The sequence below is a fragment of the Pantherophis guttatus genome, chromosome 3 (genome assembly GCF_059756535.1).
Source record: "Pantherophis guttatus breed Tessera chromosome 3, ASM5975653v1, whole genome shotgun sequence".
NCBI classification, from domain to species: Eukaryota; Metazoa; Chordata; class Lepidosauria; order Squamata; family Colubridae; genus Pantherophis; species Pantherophis guttatus.
The window spans coordinates 30,951,915-30,964,662 of NC_142065.1; the positions used below are offsets into that span (position 1 = coordinate 30,951,915).

The window sequence follows — 12,748 nt, forward strand, 5'->3', positions numbered from 1 at the left end:
AAAAAATGGTTTTAAAAGTAAAAAAAAAAATTGGCTACGCCCACCCAGTCACATTAAACCCCCACACACACCAAGCCACACCCACAGAACCGGTAGTAACAAATTTTAGATTTCACCACTGGATCCATCCAACAATAATGGAGCTAATGATGGTTTGGGAGCAAGAAGCAGGAAGCCCAAAGATATGTAGAGTATCCAGAAAGATAAGGATAGAACTAAGCAGTTCCTATGCTATCCATACAGAAAGAAGCAGCTTTTGATCCTAATGAAGGCTGCCCATGTTGCCTTTCCTTATCTGTTTAAACTCAACCCTTATTATTTATTTTTATTTATCAAATTTTAAAACCACCCATAACCCTCATAGAGGAATTCTGAGGGACAGGACATTCTGATGCTTCAACTTGTCACTGTGGTGATGCAATGGTTAAAATGCAGCAGGCAAACTTTGCCCACAGACTGGAGTTTGACCCTGACGGGCTCAAGATTGACTCAGCTTCCATCCTTCCCAAGGTCAGTAAAATGAGGACCCAAATTGTTGGGGGCAATATGTAAATAATGCTTACATTGTAAACAGCCCAGAGAGTGCTATAAAGTGCTATTGGGGGGGGGGGTGTTGGTTGTACAAGTGTACACTCTGGGGGGTGGTATACAAGCTATTGTTATTGTTTCCATATCTGCCCTCCTTCCATGTCTAACACCTTACTAGAAAGTAAAAGTACACAAGCTAACCAAATCACTATCTTTTCACAATGCTCAAAATATGCACATTGAAGAGCAACCTCCACTAAGGATTTTTATTTATTCATGTTCTTGTGGTTTCCCTCTCTGTGCCTTCCAAGACATACTCTCCTTACCAAACAATGTCAGCACAAGTGACTATCAGATCAAACTCTGGTCTTTCTAGCAGGCAAAGCACAGCTGGTCATGGAGGCATAATGCCTTGTGACCAGATGGGAAAGATGGTCCTTCAGTAAACCAATTAGACTCCTATAGAGACTAGGAATCACCCACCTCCCTTAGGTTTCCCCTCCATGCAAATTAGATTATTTATATTGCATTTTCTCATGGAAATCAGCACTTTCCTGCTGGAATACTCTTAGCCCAAGGTCACCATAGAGAATTTGATATAATGGTTTACATGTATTCAAACTGGTAATTTAAAGGTTGGTATGACATGCCCCTAGTTAAATGTCTCGCAGAATAACCTGGAGACTGAATTCAGCAAGATTATACTTTTTTTTTTTTTTTGGTATTATCTTCAAGGATAGCGCTGAAAAGAGTACATTTCAACAATCTAGCAATGAGTTTACTGACATTTGAAGGCTGGCTAATGAAATTCAAGCAGAGAGCAGAACAGCCCCTTCAGTCATTTATCACAATGGGATAAACTTAAAGGTATACATCTCTCTAGCGAAGATTGTTGTTATGTTGATAATATCCTGTGTGACAATAGTTTTTGAAGCAGTAAATGTTTTACAGTCTCCTTTTTCTTGCCATGTTTGAGAATACAACAAGAGAAACAGAAAGGGTCAGGTAAATATCCTCTTGTATACCCATGTTTCTGAAATATGATGGTAAAGGATAAGTACTTTGAATTTCTTTCATATATTCATATTTATTCTAATGATTTCTGCTATAGAAGAATAGAAAATGATTATTGCCATTATGTAAAACAAATGTATTCTGCTAGAATTCATTAGGTTTTGCTTTAATTTTGGTTTTGGTTTTGGTTTTCTTACAAGAAGGGGAGGTAATGTTTTTTAGGTAGGAAGCATGATAAAAGGCAATTGATATGTATCAACTGACTCATAGAATGTCTGTTATGTACACAAATTACACTCTCAAAAACTATACAGTGTCAGAATTTGATGTCTTCGGATTTTCATTCAAGAAGAAAATGGGGCCAACAGTAGTTAAAAAATCTGAAACATTCTTATTCTTGATTACTTATGGTTGTCAAGTATTCCAGAACTCCAGCAATTTCATACAATGTAACTGAAAGAAAATAATCACACTTCTTTTATGAATTGCAGCTTTTGAGCAACACAAAAGACTAAGAAAGCAGCCACAGGCTGTCGGCCACCTCTTGTAATTTTTCATCTGTTCTAAAGTCATATTGGCCAGTCAGTGACCAGCAATTAGCTGGCAATTTTCTATGAGCTCCAAACCTGTGCTTGTACTGTCTGGAGGGTTGAATAGATGCGAAAATAGTCAAAACAGCCTGAATCTGTTTCAGGTTTGTTTTAAACTACCTTTGTTTGTTTGTTTTGTTGCCTTCAAATTAGTATTGACTTCTGGTAACTGCCTGGAATAATCCCTGCAACATTTTGAGAAGTGGTTTACCATTGCCTACTTCCTAGGACTGAGAGACAGTGACTGGGTCAATGTCAATTGGGTGGCTGACTTCATACTTTAAATTGAGATTAGAAGATAATTATATCCTATTTATTTGTTTGAATAAGGTCAGCTTTCATGGATTTTTTTTCGCAATATTTTCCCACAAGACATTTTTCATACACTTGTTCTTTTATAACCAGAGTTTTCAGAATCTGACATTAAAATCCTCAAAATCCACCTTACTTATGGTATCAAAATTCATAATAGAAAAACTGCTTAACTTTGGGGAAAACTTTTAATCAATTTGATTTTTAAATTCTCTATAGATAATGCATCACCTTATTGCCTGCATCTGAGATCGATTGTTCCTATTGCCTCACATTTGGTATGCCACTGGGGAGAAATTCTGCCAGGGTCTGGAAAAAGCCCTCTACTCAGACAAGAAAAAAAATCTTCATAGAGATTCTTGTGACCAAACAGTTGGTTTCAGCATTCTAAGGATCTGCACCTCTGCAATTCTTCACACATAATCATTAAAACAGGAAAGAAGAATTAGAAGAGCCTGAAGGCTGTACTTGTTCTTTTTTTTTTTTTTTAGTGACATGATTCTCTGAAAAACAATTAGGTCTAGGAGATAAAAGTGGACAACATTTGATTTAATTCCAAATTGTTTAAACCTTAAAACATTTATATTCAGTTATCATGATGGTAGTCCATGTATTTGTTTTCTCCTTCAGTCACATTTAGAATTACAATTTTGCTGCCAATGTTTGAAGGTGTACAGGGGGTCACACCCAAGATTTATATATACTGCATGAAATTCTGAAGTCTCAAGATGCTTCTTTGAATTAGTAAAGGTGATTTCACTTTCAAAAGAAACAGTAACTTTTGTTGTTCTCTTTCCATTCTCGGCTCTTTTATGATCATTATTTTACTATGATCTCTAAGGATCTGTGTGGTATTGAGATGGCCACATCTGCCAGGGCATAAAGCCCCCTTGAGAAGCAATTCTTTTCATATACTCAGCATAGTAGACTTTGGCAAGCTTTTCACTTCACATCTGAAGAATTGGCATTGTTACCTATCCAGATGTTTCCTCTCTACAAAGGTGCTAAAGCCACAAGGTGAAAGAAACATGAAACTTGCTATTTATTTCACAGGAGGTAGAACACATATTTTTTTTATCTCTTTCCAGACAGTTAGGTTGCTTTAAGCTTTCAGCTTGTGCATAATTCTTCTTCAAATTAAATTCTCTTAGAAGCCAAACATAATACACACCAGGTTGTCAGCTCATTACTTTTACATCCTTTCTTAGTTTGTTTATGTGAGCAGAAGTTTAATTACAACAATCTATTGTGGAAGCACTGAGAAGTCTACCTGAAGGTGTGTATTTGTGTTCTATTGTTCTATATTTAAAGTTCTTACTTCAAAGTTCTTATGTAATTTCCATCGGCAAAAGTGCCACTTTTTCCTTATATAAACAGTGGCATGGAAACATATATATATATTCTTTTAAAAAGACATTTATGAATTTATCTTATGTTTCTAAAACAGGTTTGGAATGGTCCTAAAGCTATTATCAGTAATAGTGATATATTATGTTTAATTTGAAACCAACATATGACTTATCTAGTGCTTTGAGCCAAAATCAGCAATTTTGTTAAGACAAACCAGAAAATTTCACACATTTAATAAATCAGGATCTTCATCTTTGGGGCAAAATAAAATATTCATTCATGAAGTCAGGATGAAACCTTCACATTAAAAAAAAACTACAGTAAACCATAATCACAGTTTGCAGAGCAGTTATTTGCTTCACACAGTAAAAGTCATAATCAAACAACATACACTGGAGATGAAAGTGATAGGCTGGAGGGCGAGATTCCTTGCATTAGCAAAAGGCAAACAGTTACTCTGTTTTGCCTAATTAGTCCTTTGGTCCAATGCTTATGATATTTATCAGGAATAAGAATGTCTGTATATGCGTGGGCTTAGTAATAGTCATATCTCCAGTTATAACTATTCTTATAACCCTTTTATAAGAGTTAACATATGAACTTCTTTTTTTCCCAAATAAAGGAAACTGTTTATCCTGCCTAGTATCCAGTGATTTTATGTCTCACCACAGATGACACAACCTGAATGTTATACTTCAGGCAATAGATACTTACCATAAAACAATATTAGGCCATAAATTCCAATCCATTTTGTTATTTGAAAAAGAAGAAAATATGGAATATGAATTATAGAGGTTCCTTCATTTCTTGTGAGTTATATAGTAAAGGACTTTTCAGCACAAGAAGTATTTATTTAAGAAGACATAATTTAAGAACTGGAGTGTCTGATTGCAGCATGAAACATAATGTAATGTGTATTTGTGTATGTGATATGTTGAAAGTAATTGTATGTGTGAATTAAGAAAATGGTAGATTTAGAGTAGGACATTATTTTGTGTTATTTTCATTGTCAGTAATTCTCATTAATGAATTTGCTTGATTTCTCTGGCTTGTTTATAGTTTAGTGTTATAGTCCATTAATAGTGTCTGCACAATGAAGTGTACAGTAGATATGAATCCCAGGTTTACATTTCTTGGGGTGGGGGAAAGTGTAAAGTCCAAGACTTTCATAAAAATGTCCCAGCTGTACAACATGAGGTTGAATGTCCCTCATTTTGGTTAGGAGATATATTCTAGTTTTGAAATGAAACATTATAATTTGTTACTGATGGGGCTGAATTACACTTTATCAACACAGGTGGAAAACCACTGGTGGAACAACAAGGTACATCACCAAAGGCTTCCAGTTATGATGCCACTGAAAACTCCAAGGGACATATTGATGGTAATTCAGAATCAACCAATCAAATAATTTTAAATTAACTGACCTATTCTGCAAAGAAGTCCTCAGCCATGCAAACTCTACAGTTGCATAGTTAAAACTCTCCCTCTGATTACAATGGAGCAAAAGGAAGATAACTGTTGTCACATTCTATCAGCAACACTGTGGTATCCCATTTTCATTACCAATTCAAATCAAATCTTTATTGTCAGTCCACAACATATGTACAATGAGATTGGTTGAGCTCCCTCAGTGCACCCCCCCTCCTCCAACACATGGGCTTGAATCAGTGGTGGGATTCAAGTAATTTAACAACCAGTTCTCTGCCCTAATGATTTTTTCCAACAACCAGTTTGCCAAACTGCTCAGAAAGTTAACAACCGGTTCTCCCGAAGTGGTGTGAACTGGCTGAATCCCACCACTGGCCTGAATAATGATGAATTTTAGTATATGTAAAGATTCTCTTGAGTCCAATGTCTGGTGATGACCTTTTCATATCCATGCAGTTTTCATGGCAACAATATGGTAATTTGTCCTTGTTTTCTATAAGAAGCCCTGGTGACACAGTGGTTAGAATGCAGTATTCTAACCTTGGCTGACTCGGTCCGCAGTCTGGAGTTTGATCCTGACAGGTTCAAGGTTGACTCCACATTCCCTCCTTCCGAGGTTGGTAAAATGAGGACAATATGCTGATTCTGTATCAGCATCCAGAGAGTGCTGTGAAACGGTACATAAGTTTAAGTCCTATTGCTATTTCCAAGAACCTTCACTGGACCCCACAGCCTCCTGTCCTAATAGTGTCCCAAAGGTGCTTTTTCAAACACCTTTGTTTGAAAACAAAGACATTGAAGACATTTCGCTTCTCATCCAAGAAGCTTCTTCAGGTTTTTTTGGTTGAGAAGCGAAATGTGTTCAAGGAAAAACAAAGTCCGGTTGCCTTTTGAAAAAGCACCTTTGGGACAACCATGACCTGGATGATTGAGAATCTCCATAAACAGATGAACTCTGCTTAGCTTTTTAAAAAATTATTATTTTCGGTCAAGGTTAGCTAAATACTGGTACTTGTTTGATATGTGGTTTATAACAGTGTCCCAAAATTCAGATGCATTTCTCAGACACTGCTTTTACCTTTCTTGAAAAAAATGCTTGATTAAAAGTATTGGAATTCTATATTTTCTTGGAAAACAGAATTCATCGCTTTCTCCCTTCCCTCTCCTGAAAAAATCTTAGTAAGTACTACATGTGCTCTCTACGTAATCTGTCCGACCTTTTCAGAGAGAATTCTGTGAAAAAAATCTATATTTTAGTTATGCATTTTTTGTTTCTGTCATGGAAATTATCTGTACATCATAAAGTTATGCTATCACTAATAAAATTTTAAAAATGAAATCACCATAGAACAGGGATAGAAAATTTTTAAAAAGTTAATATCAGCTACCTTTATTATTGCAGGAATATGACCAAGCTATAAAAAAATACATCAAAATTCAACATGAACCCAAACTATATATGTGAAGCTGTTTGATCGCTTCAGGCATATAGTTCTGAAAACAAGCAAATTATTACAAATAAATCTAATTCTTTTAATAATTCAACAATCACATTTATCCCATTTGCTTGGTAGTACCATGCAACTGATAATCTTACTTGGTTAATTATTGTCTTTTAGGCAAGTAAAATTATCTCCTCATTGCATATGCAACAGAATTTTGAAATGCATTAGCTTCTCTTTTAGAAAATGGAACATGCAAATACATAACTGCAGTATTTCAGTGAAGTGTATTAGTTTCAAGATATTTAACAGGTACTAGTAATGCTGAAAATTAGAGCAAAAGCAAGTAACACATTTCAGATTTGTGAATCAAATATTAATTAATTAATTTATTTATTTGTTGGTTCAATTTATATGCCGCCCTTCTCCGGAGACTCTGGGCGGCTTACAATGCATTAAGCAATAGCCTTCATACTTTTGTATATACCTGCTTAGTAGGGCTTTTGGGCCCCCCTAAGCAGTGTTCTTTTTTATACAAAGTCATCTTATTGCCCCCACAATCCAGGTCCTCATTTTACCTATCTCGAAAGGATGGAAGGCTGAGTCAACTTTGAGCCTGGTGAGATTCAAACTTGCAGTAATTGCAGGCAGTTGGTGTTACTTAACAGCACTTTAGTCTGCTGTGCCACCAAGGCTCTTTAATCTTGTTTTCTTGAATTTTTGTTTTATTCCAAAAAAAAGGGGATCTTGAGGGAAAGAAAGGCAGTATTGATTCACTGAAAATCTGCTTGAAAAGTCATGAACATTACTGGAAATACTGTGAGTAATTTTTAAGTCTTCATTTGTTTTGCTTTTGCTTTTAAATAGTGCTTTTTCCTATTTAATTTGAAGTTTGGTTTAAACAATTCAATCTTCCATTTTTAACTTACAGGTATGTTTTCCTCTATTCATACCCCCATCCTCTCCTGCCCCAACAAGGGTATCTGTTGAATAAAGAAGAGCAGAATAATTATCAAATGCCTTTTAACTGGAAACTCTTGAATGTCCATCTGAAAGAATCTCTAATGTAAGTAATTGTTCACATAGGATGATGCAGAGCTTTGAGAAGACATTTCAACTTGACAAAGTTTGAGCAAAGTACTCAAAGCTGCTTCATGAACCAATACAGCCTTATTGTTTCTCTCAACCTTCTTTGGCAATCTCTTCTGACACTTCTGGTCAGCTGCTCTCTATGGCACTAGTACAGAAAGCTTTCCTGGTCCTTGCAAATACCAGAAGAGGAAAAGATGAGTCTGTCAGATATTGCCTGCATATGATGCACCAGAGACTAGAAGGGGTTAAGTCTTTACAGACATCACATGTGACTATATCAGCCAGTGAACTCTCTTATTAGACTCTTACCTAGAAACCACTTGGATATCTTCCCCTTTCTCTCTCTCTCTCTCTCTCTCTCATCTATCTCTCAGCGAGACAACACATGAACTTCTCTCTCCTCTCAACATCTGAGTCATACAGTTAGGGTAAAAATGTAACAGGACACCCTGTTCATTATCGTATGCATGTATATATTTGTAAATTTTAAAAACAACTTTTTGAACCTGAAGCTGTATTGACCAAATAATTTCCTCATAGAACCAAATGAGCATGACCATCAATATATATCTGATAGAGTCAAAAAAGGGAAGAATCTTGTTGAGGCAAGTTGTTCTGCCTCTTTGCTTAAGAAAATTGAACTGTGTTAACTTCATAGCACAAGCACCTTATCAAGATAAAATTTCCTACACCTACACTATAATATCCTATGGATTAATTGCACTAGTACTAATCATTGATATTTTTATCTGAAAGATAAAGAACAAATTCCATAGAGGTTTTGTACTAGTCATTTTGTTCACAAGCATACAATTAGAGCATCACTAAAGATATGAGAGTTTTAATTAGACTTGGCTAATTTTGTCTTGAAAGTTTACCCCTTTCTCTGTCTTGAAAGCATTAGTCAGTATGTATTACATTGAAAAAGAATCCTAGAACATTTCATTGACTTTTTGGGAAACCTATACAGTATAGAGATCAGGAAGATCAGTATGGACAGAACACGGTGAAAGAGGATAGTTCCAAATCAGGAAAAGTGCAGGTCAAAGTTTCATTTTCTCCTCTTATTTATTCAATCTATATGCAAAATATATATTGAGGCAAACTTGATTGGAAGAAGATGAGCTGCTTTTAAAACTGGAGGAAAAAAACATCAATAACCTGGGCTATGCCGATGACACTACTTGACAGCTGAGGAGTCAAAGCTTGAGTAATAAAAGTCAAGAGCATAGAGAGAGAAAAAAATGGGTCTAAAATTAAATGAAGACCAAACTAATGACAAGAAGTATACTAACCGGCCTTAGAATTGGCAATGAGGATATCAAAGTGGTAGAAAGATTCTGCCTTTTAGGATCAACTTTCCATAATAAAGTAACAAGCAGTCAAGTAATATATCACAGAGTAGCATTTGTCAGAACAGCCATGAAGGCTTTGAAGCAGTTAATCAGGCACCATGATGTGTATATACCTACAAAAATCAAAACATTGTAAGTATTGGTATAAGCAAAAATTGGACGTCAAAGTAGCAGGACAGAAGTAGTTTGAACTTTGGCATTAGAGAAGATTCTTGAAAATACTTTGAAGCCAGAAAAAAGGGCAAATGGGTTATTTGAAGAAATCAACTTAGAGACCTAAATTATCATATTTCAGACATGTTGTGTGAAGACTTGGTTTCTTGGAGAAGTCTATCTTGCTTGGAAAGCTTGAAGGAAAAAACAGAGTGACCAGAAGTAAGGTAGATGGATTTAGTTACAAGAGCTATAGTGGGCTGTTGGAAGACAAGAAGGACCAGGTTGGAATACATCTTCTTGGAGAAAATCTTTCTTACATTTTCACTAAGAATTGACATTGACTAGATGTCACATGTTTAGCTGATCAAATATATTAGTTCAAAGTCAAACTATTTCTATAAAGGGCCAGATAGTAAATATTTTAGACTTTGCAGAGATAAAATTAAAGCAGTGGCGAAATCCAATTTTTTTTACTACCTGTTCTGGGGGCGTGGCTTGGTGGGCGTGGCTTGGTGGGCATGGCTTGGTAAGGATATTGCAAAATCTCCATTCCCACCCCACTCTGGAGATAGCCAGAGGTGGTATTTGCTGGTTCTCCGTACTACTAAAAATTTCCGCTATCGGTTCTCCAGAACCTGTCAAAACCTGTTGGATTTCACCCTGAATTAAGGCTATTATATATAACATGACCAATCGTCCTCCTTTAGGGAGGACAGTCCTTCTTTTGTAAGTTCTGTCCTCTCTCGAAAAGTGTCCTCCTACATGTCCTCCTTTTCGATATTTGAAGACTAATCTGTAAATCTCCGTATTCGATCGATGAACAGGTAGTAAAAAAAATTGGATTTCACCACTGCTGCCTGGCATGTGTTGAGAAAGTGGACAAAAAGTATAGGACCCTATTTTTAAAATGATATTATATGCTATGATTTTTCCTAGGGAAAATATAATTTGGAGAACATATGGACACTTCCATGAAATAATTTCCATGGTGAGTGTGATGTTAATTATCAAAGGGCAAATTATAGATATTATTCTCATTATCTTCTCTGGCACCTCAGGGTAATCTTTGTTACAGCTTTTCTTTATCAATTTTATGGCATAAGCAGACAATCATTTTTTTTATTAAAAAAAAGAGTGAGGCTGTATTTTTCTGGCATTTTTATTTTATTTTATTATTTTAAAAACAAATACCGTAGCTTTTATAGAACTTAGAAGTGTTTCATTGGAAATAAGAGATGATACTTTGGAATATGCTAACTTCCTTTTTTTAAAATTCAGAAATATTTATTGAAAAGTAAAATCACTTTGTAAAAAGACAATAAAATCAGGGATCTATTGAGCACTATTGAGTTACTGTCTACAGACATTATATTGACAACAATGGGATAGTGTCAGAAAAATAAAGAAATAGCCATTAAAAAACTACAATTTACTTAATGTTTACATAGCAGTGGTAGAAATTGTTAGATGTTGTAATACCAATCTAATATGCCCACCAGTGGTGGGATTCAAGTAATTTAACAACCGGTTCTCTGCCCTAATGATTTCTTCCAGCAACCAGTTTGCCAAACTGTTCAAAAGTTAACAACCGGTTCTCCCGAAGTCATGCGAACTAGCTGAATCCCACACTAATGCCCACCTCCTGTGCCAATCAATCAGAAAAACACACAGATTGATGGCTGTAAATTTCATGTGTCTATCTGTAAATTCTAAGATCAGGCATTTTATTTCTTGTCAAAGTTTCTTTTCAGTACTAATTTTCTGAACCTTACTCGGGTAGATCTGATGAATATTTATACGGTGATTATTTTCTTCTAAAGGACTAGAAAATCTGTCTGGGTATCCAAGCTTTCATTTTCTTTTGCTGTCAGGCAAACAAAGCCTGAAGAATGTTATAAATTTGTGCATGTATTCCAAAGGATGACCTGGCTGGCTGCATTACAATCTGAAAACTCGCACCTGGATAATAAATGGGTCTGCTGCCATAACCAATTTCTTTTTCTGTCTCTTATGAGAACTTCTTCTCTCTGGTCAAAGTGTTATCATACCAGACACAAGGAAGTCGGGGTAAGCATCTTTAACTTGAAAGCAAACAAATAAGGGTTGTTGTTTGTTAGGTTGAGTGAATGAGGACTCAGCAAGCCAGGCAGTGAGTGACAACAGCTCTTTATTGTAGGGTGAGAACACAGCAACTGACCAGGGGAAACAGCTCCCTTTATATACCTTGCAGCTGTGGTGGTCAGCCAATCAGTTGACAGTCAGTTAATTCAAACTGCCCACCCAAAATCTACATACACAATACTCCTCCCCTCCCAGAAGTCACTTGGGGTGGACATTAGCATACGTAGTCCCTCAGGTGACCAGGGCGTGTCCGCACCCTAGTTGACCTGTGCAGTTCGGAGGTGTGGCGTTGAGCAGGTCAGAGGAACTCCCTGTTTCTCCGTGCTCTGCCAATGGAACCTCCAAGAATTCATTGTGGGCAGCAACTTCTTCGGCTGACCGATCTTCTGCGATGGGGCAGTGCTGGATCTCGGGGCCGACAGCTAAGTCCTCCGCTTGACTCAGGCTTGAGTTAGGTCTGGAGTTCAGTTGGTAGTTAGGGACCGGATCGTTGATGATGTCTTCTGTGTCGGCAGTTAAACGCTTCCATAATTGATCAATGTGCCCGCGGCAAATCTTCCCATCTCCCATGTCTACCCTATAAGACTTGGGCCCAGTGACCTCTGTGATTGTTCCGGTTTCCCAGAGGGGCCTGTTTCCGTAATTTCTAGTAAACACTGGCATCCCTACTGTAAACTCCCTAAGCCTTTTCTCTGCTTCTCTGAAGTTATCAGGGGAATAACTGGCATGTAGCCTGTCTAGGACTCCTTGGGGCTTTCTCCCCATTAAGACTTCCACCGGGCTTCTGCCTGTGGTGGTGCATGGTGTGGCGTGTTGGGCCGTTAAGAATTTGTCAATCCATTCCTGCCAGTCCCCTGGGCCTAGGCATGAGATGGCTTCCTTAGCTGTTCTCACAAATCTCTCCACCAATCCATTGCTAGCCAGATGAAATGGCGCTGATAGTACGTGCCTGATCCCCAACTCTGCTAAGTACCCCTCAAACTGCGTGACTGTGAACTGGGGCCTGTGGTCCCCCACAACTGGCACAGGCATCTCGATGGCCTCGCCAGTCCTGCCGGTACTGTTCGGTCTGGCAGACCTCCTCGTCCAACTCTTCCTCGCTCCCCATGCCTACGGTTTCCTGGTGAACCGGGGCTGACTTCTGTGCTGTTCTGCTCTGCGCTGACCCTTGTAGTCTCTCGGCTGCCTTGGAGGAAGATTCGTGAGCTCTTGCCTCATACAGTGCGATGTGTAGTGTGAGATTTATCTTTGCGAGCAACCTTCTCTGCAAGCGAATATCCCTCACTCCGCAGATTAGTTGCTCTAGCAGCATCTCATCGAGGTCTCGGTACTCGCACTGGTTTGCGGCCTTGTGCAG

General features: G+C 37.5%; 1 long non-coding RNA gene across 1 annotated transcript; it reads left to right on the top strand.

Moving 5' to 3' along the window:
- The first annotated feature begins 1,050 nt into the window (after positions 1 to 1,050).
- LOC117664369 (uncharacterized) lies at positions 1,051 to 11,262 on the top strand. Its single transcript, XR_004591011.3, has 5 exons — positions 1,051 to 5,178; positions 7,409 to 7,486; positions 7,599 to 7,733; positions 9,410 to 9,494; positions 11,091 to 11,262. It is a non-coding gene; the product is annotated as an uncharacterized LOC117664369 (long non-coding RNA).
- Positions 11,263 to 12,748: the final 1,486 nt, after the last annotated feature.